This window comes from Psammomys obesus, unplaced genomic scaffold (genome assembly GCF_907164565.1).
Source record: "Psammomys obesus unplaced genomic scaffold, mPsaObe1.curated_primary_1811, whole genome shotgun sequence".
NCBI lineage: Eukaryota > Metazoa > Chordata > Mammalia > Rodentia > Muridae > Psammomys > Psammomys obesus.
Window position 1 is genome coordinate 14,270,421 of NW_026596039.1, and position 11,256 is coordinate 14,281,676.

General features: G+C 43.4%; 1 pseudogene; it reads left to right on the plus strand.

Moving 5' to 3' along the window:
* The first annotated feature begins 7,955 nt into the window (after window positions 1-7,955).
* Window positions 7,956-9,769, plus strand: LOC129687751 (alpha-taxilin-like; annotated as a pseudogene).
* The last annotated feature ends 1,487 nt before the right edge of the window (window positions 9,770-11,256 follow it).

Genomic DNA, 11,256 nt, shown 5'->3' on the forward strand with positions numbered 1-11,256 from the left:
TATACCACTCTTCTGAGATTCAGGAATAAAAATAAAATCAGGAATTCTCAGAAATTTCAAAATTATGGTCATCATTTAAATATGTTTTAACAGAAATAGAATAACATCACTTTCCCTTCTCTCTTTCCTCCTTCCAGCCCCTCCTAGCTATTCTCCTTTGAGCTCTTCCCATGTCCTCTCATTCTCAAGCTAGCCTCTTTTTTATTATTATTGTTACACATGTTTTGCACACACACACACACACACACACACACACACACACACACATATAATACATAAATGTACGTAACTCTAACCCCCTGAGTCCAGTTTTGTTGGTGGTCTGCATATAGTTTTAGGGCGAACCACCTTGCATTGGTCAACCAATAAGGTGTCTCATCCTTGAGAAAAGCTATTTCTCTTTCTCCCAGCAGCCATCAGTCACCTACTTTGTTGCCAAGAAATATACTCCTAAAAATGCTCACACTCTATCAAATTCATATTTAAAGAATAAAGTACGCTAAGTTTAGTAGTACTTATAAAGAAGTATAGTCTAAGGAATATTCAAACAATGAAAAACAAAATTCATATATCCTAGTTATTTTTCAAAAAGAAATCTCGTACATAGAATGGAGAGAGAGCTCGATATGACAGGATCATATGCATTATAGACACACCAAAGGGCTCTGTGTGAGCTTCTCCTAACCTCATCACACATCATGTATTTCTTCAATAGTGCTCTGTGCCCAGGCTCAAGAGGATGAGAAGAAAGCCCACCTCATGGGGGGAAAGGCAGTGGATTCTACAAACAGAAAGCACTCTCTGACCTCAGAGTTGCTTGGAAAGCTCTGGAAGCATTTATGACAGCAGAGAGTAAAGGGAGCAAGCAGGTCAGTAGCAGGATAAATCCCAACGATGAGCAGATTTAGAACAACTGTAAATCCTAATAATATAAAGCAAAACTTCCTGAGGATGTTCTACTAAACCAAAAAAAGATAAAATATGTTGACAAGAATAGTTTAGTATGCTCATAGCCCTCAAAACTCCTTTGTGGCCCTACTAAATACTATAGGGACTGAATCATGATTAAGAACAGGAATAGAGGCTACAGTTTCAATATACCCTGACACCTGCTGCCCAGAGCCAGACGACCTACATTCTAGTTATTCTGATTTCCTGAAAATGCTAGAGGTCTAATTATAAACTAAACCCCAAACACCTTGCCAACATAATTCAGTGAAATTAAACCAATCAGCTCCAGACGAATCAACTTAAATAACTCTCTGTACCTGAAAGGGAATGTCAATATACAGCAGCCAAACCAGAAGCGAGGTCATAATACTCCCTCCTTCAGCTCTTAGACCATGCAGGGCTCTTGGCACTCTTGGCTTGCCTTCTTCAAGTCCTCTGTAATTATTTGGTATGTACACTAAGCTGTGAAATTTCCTAATTGGATCTAGTTTTACATTTGGCAAGCCTGATCTTGGTCAAATTTACATTAAGGAGCCGAAGCAATTACAGCGTCTGTTAAAAGGCAGAAGCCCCTGCCCTAAGAGCTATTAATTCATTAGGCTCTAGAAGCATATTTAGATAAATTGACTCCTTGGAAGCTTTACTAGACCAGAGGCCAGAAGAAAACAGATAGGAACAGATGAGTGCTGTGATAGCTATTGGTTGTCAATGCTGAGCTATCTAGGATCACCACCGAAGAGACAAGTTCCTGGGAATGCCTGTGATGGGTGTTATCTAGGTTACATGGGGTGAGGAGGCTAACTGAGAGCAGTATTGCATGGGCTGGAGTCCTTGCCAAAACACAAAGGAGACAGCAAGTCAGACACAAATATTCTCCATTCTCTGTTCCTAGACTGTGAATAAAACATGATAGCCTGTCTCAAGCTCTTGCCACTGTGACTCTCAGCTATGACTGTCCGTCCCCCTTAACTGTATGACAAAATAAGCCTCCCCCTCACCACAAGTTGCCTTTATCAGAGTATTTTATCACTGCGACAACAACAATAACAAAATTAATTAGTATGAAATGAACGGTTGAAATTGGAGGAAAGCAAAGACCTGGAGGAAGGGTCTGTGAAGAAAAGATAGACAAATCCACATGTAGAATCTAAATTCTGGCTCCTGCTTAAGGCACTAGAACTTTTCCCTTTAACAGGAGAGATTGGGAGAGTAGGAGTTAAATGAAGAGCTAGCCAGGTACATGGGCCATGGGAAAATCAGGCCTACCTCTAAACACACCGTCCTTAGTCACTTCAGTTTGACATCCAAGGCACATGGAGATAGACCAGGGAGTGTGAGAAGAGCAATGGACCAGAGATGACCATTGTGAATTCTCATCTCTGCACCTCCAGTTACCAGCTGAGGGGGCCAACCCAGCTGAGCCTCAGTTTCCTCATTATACTCTTGTATTCTTGGGAAGATTACAGGACTTTAGTTACAGTAGGCATGGAAGCTTTTTGTAAACTTAAAAGTGCTATTTAAAGAAAAAATATGTATTAATGCGAATGACGCTTTACAGTAGTGCTACTGAAAAACAAAATAAAACAAACAACAAACAGACACCTCAAACGCAGGCAGGGTATTAGGTTAACAAATCTCCACACTAAATATAAAAGCAAAACCCAACACTTAGTTTCGTATACATTTTCCTTTCCTTGATAAAATGAAAAGAGGGATAATATGGGGTTGGGGGTTCTCTTGAAGGATCTACTTTCAGTCGTAACTAATTTCGAACCCAGCTTTGCAGGCAGTGGGTTGTTTTATTTAATCAGCAATAGAGCAGATCCTGTAAAAGGCAGTTCCCTGAAGGGAGAGCTGCTCAAACACTGTTTCCATGGCTGCCTGCTCTAACAATATTTTTTACTGAACTAAGCATTGCTAATTTTAGCCATGGATTATCTGAAAAGCCAAGGAGGAAATAGATGAAAGGCAATTTTTACCTGAGCCACACTGAGCCCCTGAGGACTTTGACTAAAAGCAAGTCACTGCTAGAAAAGGCAGATGTGTAAGTCCAGAGTGGTGGAGACATTCATCAACTACACTCCATCCATACTGGGATATAGAAAGCAGGATATAGAAAACAGGTACAGATTCTCTGATGCAGGGAGAAATTGAAACTCAGAAGTAAAATGATTTGATTCAAATCATTACAGCCTATGTACGGAATCTAGTTATCAGCCTAAATTCCCACTCTAGCCTATTGTCAGAGGCTTTACCATTATTAGAACAACATTTGCTTTGAGAGTTACGCTATTACAGTTAGTGGTTTCTGGAAGCTGCCTCAGTGAAAGGACTGGAAATAAAGATCTGCATGGAGACAGAAAGAATTGCTATAACAAGGTTACTTTGACTTTGAATGTGACATTAAGGTAAAAAATAGCAATGGACTATATTTCATTCATAGCAATAGAAAGGTTAAATAAACACGGTAGAGAGCGTAAATAAATGAATTTAACTCTCAAAAAGAGTCATGAATGAGACAGACATGTTCTTGAGGGTCTCAGACACAGACACACTACCTTTCACAAGCAACAGTCTTCCGTAAAGACTTGGACTAGTCACATTGCAGAGGAAAGCCTATTCATGCTCTGAGGGAGGAGACAGAGGGGCCTTGTGAAAAAGTCCTGCCACTTAACCAAGCCAGTACTCTCTGGATATTGTTTATTTTCTCTTTTCAGCAGTAAAAGCAAAAGTACAGTGGTTTCCTCCATATCATAGAAATCCTGACGGTTGTTCGAGGTCAGAGACACCTAGGCTCCGCTTCAACTTGAAGGAGACGAGTTCTAAGGCTGAGATTGGAGTGCTGTGCTCTTGTGCCCTCTCAACCCTTCTCCCTGGTCTTCTTTCTTTACTAATATGTAGAAAACTAAAAAAAGACTGTTGCCCTACAGGGAATTCTAAAGCAGAAACCAAAGAGAATTGTTGGTAATCACAGCAGTGGGGAAAGAAATCTTTTTAAAAAGTCTTCTGAGGTCCCTGGACTAGCTTCTGGACCAGGGAACTTCATAGAGCAAAGGGGAAGATGGATGAGGAAAGAAAAGCTCCCCTCAGGGATCACTCTTTACCCAGAGAAAATCTGGTCTGATTCCTCTGAGACTCCACAAGCTCACCCAAGAGTGGAGTTGGACCCTAAAGGGAGAGCTGGGAAAGCTAGAATATTGAGGCCTGCTTTGCCCTGCATGGATTCATTCCAAATACCTGGTGGCTACTCAAGCTTCCTCCCTATCCCAAGGGTGCCATGTGACCAGAGTTCACAGTGTAGTGGGACTTACTTCCCAGCGACTCTCAGGCATAGTTCTGAGGTGAGAGAAATTAACATAGGTTAACCTGGAAGAGAAGAAAGAGGAGGATTCCAGTGCATGAGAATTCTAAAAGCTCCATCTGAAAAATAGGTTGGTGTGAAATAGCTTAGGTTTCCAGCTATGAATAGAGGTGGGTCACTTCAGGTCTCATGTGTCCCGGGAAGAGCTTGGATAACTGTAACTGTTAGTCCAGTCACTAAAGATAGAACTTTTCCAGATTTGAGGCAGCCCTGGCTGTGGTGCCCAGGGTGGGTATGGGAGCAAAATCAGAAGCAAGTTATTATCATTTACAGTTTCTTCTCTCACTAGGTCCTTTTTATCTCTACAGACTCATGACTGTCATAGTAACACGGAGGTTTTAAATGACATTGGAAATGATTACAGTGTATCACTAAGTGAAAAAAGAAAGGGGGGGAGGGGGAACCTCTAAGTACAGTTTGACAGCCACATCCAACTTTTTTTTTTTTTTTTCTGGAAGGAAAATCAAGTTTTAATCAGGGAGTAAAGCTTTCTTAAATCTCTTTAAGAAATTTGTAACTTTTCTTAAGAATGTTTTCATTTGTTTGTTTGTTTGTTTGTTTGTTTGTTTTTTCAAGACAGGGTGTTTCTGTGTAGCAACAGCCCTGGCTGTCTTAGAAGTTGCTTTATTGAGCAGGTTGGCCTTGAACTCACAGAGATCCTCCAGCCTCTGCCTCCTGAGAGCTGGGATTAAAGGCATAAACCACCATGACCAGCCAAGAATGTATCCTAAAATAGAGCTGGAGTCAGAGGTGGAGAACACCTCCTCCAAAGAAATGGTATTTTCCAGACACAACAGGACTGATGGTACTGATGAACTCACAAAGACTATGGCAACATGCCCAAGATCTGTAAAAGTTCAAACCAGACAAAAAACCCAGCATGGAAAGGGGATGTGGGAGGAGGTCCCACTCTCAAAAGTTATTGATAGCTGTTGGGAAAGGAAAATCAGTTTTATTCAAAGCAGTATTTATTCAAAGCAGTATATCAGCCACTCAGGGCAGGCTGCATACTCAGGGTAGTTGAACAACACAAAATGGAGTCCATAGTGTTCTTTCTTTCTTCCTTTTTTTCTTCCTTCCTTCCTTCCTTCTTTTATTTTTCTTTCCTTCTTTCTTATTTTCTTTTGTGTGTGTACACACACATGCAGGAATATGATGTTGGGTGGTTAGGAAAGATGCATCTAGGAGGAGTTGGGGGGAAGGGAAGAGTGTAACCAAAAAATATCGATCGTATGCTAAAAGTTTAGATGTTATTTAAAAAACTATAAACCAAAAATAAAAATAGTTGTATAGATGGGATATATTGAAAATGTTTTCACTTTCATTTTCTTTCTAAATAAAAATAGAAGTTAAAATGTTCATTAATAATGGAAGATGGAGGAAATTTTGGTAAATTTAAGATAACATCTTTTGAGTATTAATAATATAGAAATAGAAGTGTTAAAAAGCTGTCCAAAGAATTGCACAGAATGTTTAGTGGAAGTGTGTACAAATGCATTTACATACTATTGTACATAAGACCATAAGCTCGGGGTTTGATAGACAACTCAGTAGTGAAGAACACTTGCTGCTCCTACAAAGCTGGGACTCAGGTTTGACTCCCAGCACCCACATGGTCTCTAATACTTCCAGGGGATCTTATGCCTTTTTCTGGCCTCTGCGTCCACTGAAACTTACATACCTGCAGACAAAATACACATGTACATAAAATAAAAAATAAATATAAAATAATTTGAGGCCATAGGCTCAAAATTTGTATGCTGTAGTTATAAAACACCATGGTAAGTTTATTAACCTTGCTGTGTCAGTTTGTACACTAATGACAGAAGAAGAAGAATTATGTCAACAAGGACAAAGCACTTAGACCAGTGCTTGGCACATTGATCACACTGGCAATTATTATTACTACTGTTACAGCATCAACAATATTATAAGTACCCACTGAGCCATTTCCAGAATTCAGTGTCCAGTCTGCTGGTTTTGTGTGCTATATATTGTATTATATACCATTTTTAATCTTGTTTATAAACTATCAATGGCATCTATTGATTTAATCATGGGGTGCTGTTCTTACTAAAAAATAAAATCAAGAAGTCTGAAGAGGCAAATGCTCCAGACCCTCAGGGTCAGGCGATCTAATAAAAAGGCATCTGGACTTTTGACTGCTGTGTAGTGTGCAGAGCTTCAGATGCTCTGAGAAGCAGTCCAGTTCTGCACAGCTGTAAAGTCTAGGAACCACAACAATGACCAGCATGGCAAGAATAACCACGCATGTTTTTTTTTTTCCTCCCTCAATCCCTCTCCATTTCTCACTGCCTTTCTTCCTCCCTGCCTTCTACCTCTCCTACTGGCTATGAAGCTCCCTTACTGAGATACTCAATTTTAACCACTCTCCATCAAGTTTGACCATCACTTTCAAGCCCTTCAATTCCTAGCCAACTAAACTCTTATTTTAATGAAAGCAAAAAATTTAGGTAATCCATATTTTTCTTCAAATATCTGGCATTGTTCAAGCCAATACATACATACATCCATGGATATGCAAGAAATGCACATATATATGCAAATGAATCAAAGTGCCTACTTATAATTAAGAGCAAATTAAACTTTAACTTAATCAAATTAAGCAATAAAAATAAAACTTTCATTTTACTTTTTATGCCTTCTGTTTCTATAAAAATTTTGCTTAACATTGTTTTTTGCTTTTCAATATTTGTCCAATATCAAGATTTTTTTTTTTCTTGGCTTCTCAAGGTGGCTTGAAAGTGATGGTCAAACTTGATGGAGAGTGGTTAAAGTTGAGAATTTCAGTAAGGGAGCTTCATAGCCAGTGGGAGAGGTAGAAGGCAGGGAGGAAGAAAGGCAGTGAGAAATGGAGAGGGATTGAGGGAGGGGAAAAAAAAAGAATAACCAAGCATGCAACAGTTGCACTTATGTTTCAGAGTGTGGTGATAATAGCCACCAACTAGATGCACTCAAGAGGAGGGAAATCATTGCTGGTACTCTAAATCTAGGCAGATACCGCGGCTGCTGAGGTCATAGACCCTAGAGGAAAACCTACTGCTTCCATTTTCCTAAACCAGGACAATTCCGAATTAGGTACCCCTCCTTCTACCTAGACAAGTGTGGCTCTCATCCTTCATCAGTGAGGATTCTTTCAAACAGACAGAGACCACCACAGAAATCCACAACTGGTCAAAATGCAACTAACTGTGCAGTCCTCGACCCCAACTGAAACATCGACAGAACAATCTCTGCCACTAAGGCTCATGGAACATCACAGAAGAGAGGGCAGAAAGATCCTAAGAGCTAGAGGACGGGACACCTGCAATGAGATAGTGTTTTCTCTATATAACAAGAAGTTGCACCCATGAAATCATAACAACATGGCTACCTAAACATGATCTGTACAAAGACACCACTTGACTTGCCAATATAGATGGGAGAAATCTCACCCCGTACCCCTAGATGAAGATCTACAGGCAATTAATGGTTGCTAAGAAAAGGAAGACCAGTCTTCTCCAGGATGAACCCATGACAGGTTATCTAATCTTAAGGGGTCAGCCTTAAGAACATAATATACTGGGTTTCCAGTGCTCGGCCAAAACAGGGAACGCCGTCGGACATTCATGGTGAGATTACAATGAAGAACCAAGACAAAAAGAATGGGCTTGCTAAACACTCCAACACTAAGAGCAGCCAGGGGTAACCAGAAGCAGGACCAGAGGGAGTCCAGGGAAGGCCCAGACAGACAGCTCCTGCAGAGGAAGCTGAAGGTTCCACAAGCCAGGCTCCTGGGAAGACTGGGTAGGCTCCAACTAAAGCAGCTAAAGCAGGTCAGTCTGGGGCTGTCTGTAATGTCTCTGAGGAGCTGAGCCGGCAGCTGGAAGACATTCTGAGTCCATACTGTGTGGATAACACCCAGGGAGGCCCAAGTGAAGAGGCAGAGGGTGAGCCCACTGAGCCGGAAGATGCCAGGAAGTCCCGAACCTATGAAGCAAGGAATGGGGAGCCCAAGCCAGGCACTGCAGTAGGCAATGGCGAGAAGGAGCCCTACAAGGGGGAGCCCGGCACAAAAGAGATCCGAGCAAGTGATGAGGTCGGAGACCAAGACCACCAAAAGCCACAAAAAAAGAAGGAAGCCAAAGGTCTGGGAAAGGAGATCACTTTGCTGATGCAGACACTGAACACACTGAGTACCCCAGAGGTAGGAAGTATGCTGAGCTGCTGGAAGAGCACCGCAACTCACAGAAGCAGATGAAGCTCCTGCAGAAGAAGCAGAGCCAGCTCACGCAGGAGAAGGACCATCTGCGTGGTGAGCATAGCAAGGCTGTGCTGGCCCGAAGCAAGCTCGAGAGCCTGTGCCAGGAGCTGCAGCGCCACAACCGGAGGAGGAAGGTGTGCAGCGAGCCGGTGAGGAGGAGGAGAAGCACAATGAGATGACGTCACACTTCCAGGTGACACTGAATGACATTCAGCTGCAGATGGAACAGCATAAGGAGCCAAACTCCAAGCTGCGCCAAGAGAATGTGGAACTGGCCGAGAGACTCAAAGAAGCTGATTGAGCAACACGAGCTTCGTGAAGAGCATATCGACAAAGTCTTCCAACATAAGGACCTGCAGCAGCAGCTCGTGGATGCCAAGCTCCAGCAGGCCTAGGAGATGCTGAAGGAGGCAGAGTAGCGGCACCAGCGGGAGGAGGAGTTTCTCCTGTAAGAAGCAGGGGAGTCCCAGAGGATGTGCGAGCTGATGAAGCAGCGGGAAAGTCACTTGAAGCAGCAGCTTGCCCTGTACACAGAGAAGTTTGGGGAGCTCCAGAAAATACTTTCCAAAAGCAGCGAAGTAGTCACCACATTCTAACAGGAAATGGAAAAGATGACAAAGATCAAGAAGCTGGAGAAGGAAACCACCATGGGATCCCGGTGGGAGAGCGGCAATAAGGCTTAGCTGGAGATGGCTGCAGAGAAAACTCTTGGGATAAAGACCTGGAAGGCCTGTAGGTGAAAATCCAGCGGCTGGAGAAGCTGTGCCGAGCACAGCAGACAGGGCGCCATGATCTGAACAAGAGGGAACAGGACCTGACCGCTGCTGGCCAGGCCTCCCTCACTGACGTTGGCACTGAGCAGAGGCCAGAGGCTGCCACTGCCTCCGGGGAACAAGGTGTTGAGAGTTCTGGAGCTCAAGCACCCTGCTCTTCAAGGGCTGCAGAAGCTCCTGGCTGCCCTGGAGCACCAAGCACAGAAATTGCAGGTCAAACAGGGCCCCGGGAGCCTACCTCTGCCACTGCCTAGAGATCCTGGTGCTTGCGCATTCTTGGAAGGGAGCAGCAGCCCAGTCAGGCCTGGTCCATTCAAGGCTCCCACGCTGAGCAGCCCGGCGCTGAGGCCAGGGTGCTCTGACCTGGAGGGCTTTGGACACTTTGCAATTTTGAATTTTGTGGGTTAGTCTTGCATGGATGTGGCAAGTGTGTAAGACCCCATGCAGTTACATAGCTGACACCTGTAGGTGTTCTGTGGACTTTGATCAAGGGTGAGGTGTACAGATGAGGTTGGTGACTTCTCTGCTAAATGAAGAGTCTTAAGAGATGTGTCTGTAGCTGCCATCACAGTAAGCCAGCAGGTCAGACGACATTTTCCTTCCTGGTTGGAGGTTCAGACCCCTCGTGGCCCTTCTCAGAGTTCCTGACAAGTGAAAACACCCAGGCCTGGACTTGTCTCTTGTAAACAGAAGTTGGGCAGTTTGGGCTCCTGTCACTGCCCTGGAGGTTCCATTGCTTCTTTTAGCCTGGGAATGGTGTCCCTGGCGGAGCCTTTGTGGGAAACAGGTAGGAGTTGAGCTTCCTCCCTGGCCAAGACAAGGAAGCTGGAGGGCGTGCCTGTGAGGAAAGGACCCCCCTCAGGCACCGCCTCCCCCTGCAGGGCCAGGCCCAGGCCACTGCTGCTTCTCAGTTCTCAGTGGCCTGACCCTTCACACGTGCCTCTAGTCGCACAATGATTGACGAAAGATCACCCAAAGGATTTTTTGGAGGGTTTTGTTTTTGTTTTTGTTTCGCATAAGAGTTTGTATTAAAGATCTCTGAAGGAAGAAAAAAAAAAAAAACACGTAATATACAGATAAACAACACTAAACCGACTCGGTAGGGAGTGGTGTGGTGTGGTGTGGTGTGGTGTGGTGTGGTGTGGTGTGGTGTGGTGTGGTGGTGGTGATGGTGGTGGTGTGTGTGTAAAACAATAACAATTAAAGAAGGGGTGATAGTCTTGCAATAAAGTGGGGGAGACCTGGGGAAACTTGGGGGAAAGCATGGGACTGAAATGATATAAATACAGTATGCATGTATGAAATTATCAAAATGTGAATAATTGATTTTTCTCTGTGTGTGCACACTGTGGTTTATGTGTTTTTAGGCATATGAACCTGTGTCTATGCCCATGTGTGCACACAGAGAGAACAGAGATCAAAGTAGCATCCTCTTTTGTTGCTCATCACCTTACTTTTGAAGTAGGACCTCTCTCACTGAACCATGTACTCATGGGTTGTCTAGACTGGTTGGCCAGAAAACTAAGAGGTACATTTGTCTCTGCCACCAATCTCCCATGTGCTGGGTTATAGCACATGTCAGCATAGCAAGCTTTTTATGTGGGTACCAGAAAATCAAACTTATGTGTTCATGCTTACCCAGCATGCACTTAACACCCTGAGCAGTCTCTCCAGCCTCTAAAAAGACTTCTGAACTAGAAGTGTGGGTCCTGGCTTGAAGCCCCACTCCCAAGACTCGGGAATTTGATGTGTGAATGTTGGCTATCTGGAGAACAACCATGGACTTGAGATTGCACATCCATTGATTGTGAGCCATTGCGCCTTTTCTAATTATCTAGCAGTGTTGCAAGCTGATGAGATAATAAATATGAGAATTCACTATGAGCTATAAATTTCCATACCCAAGC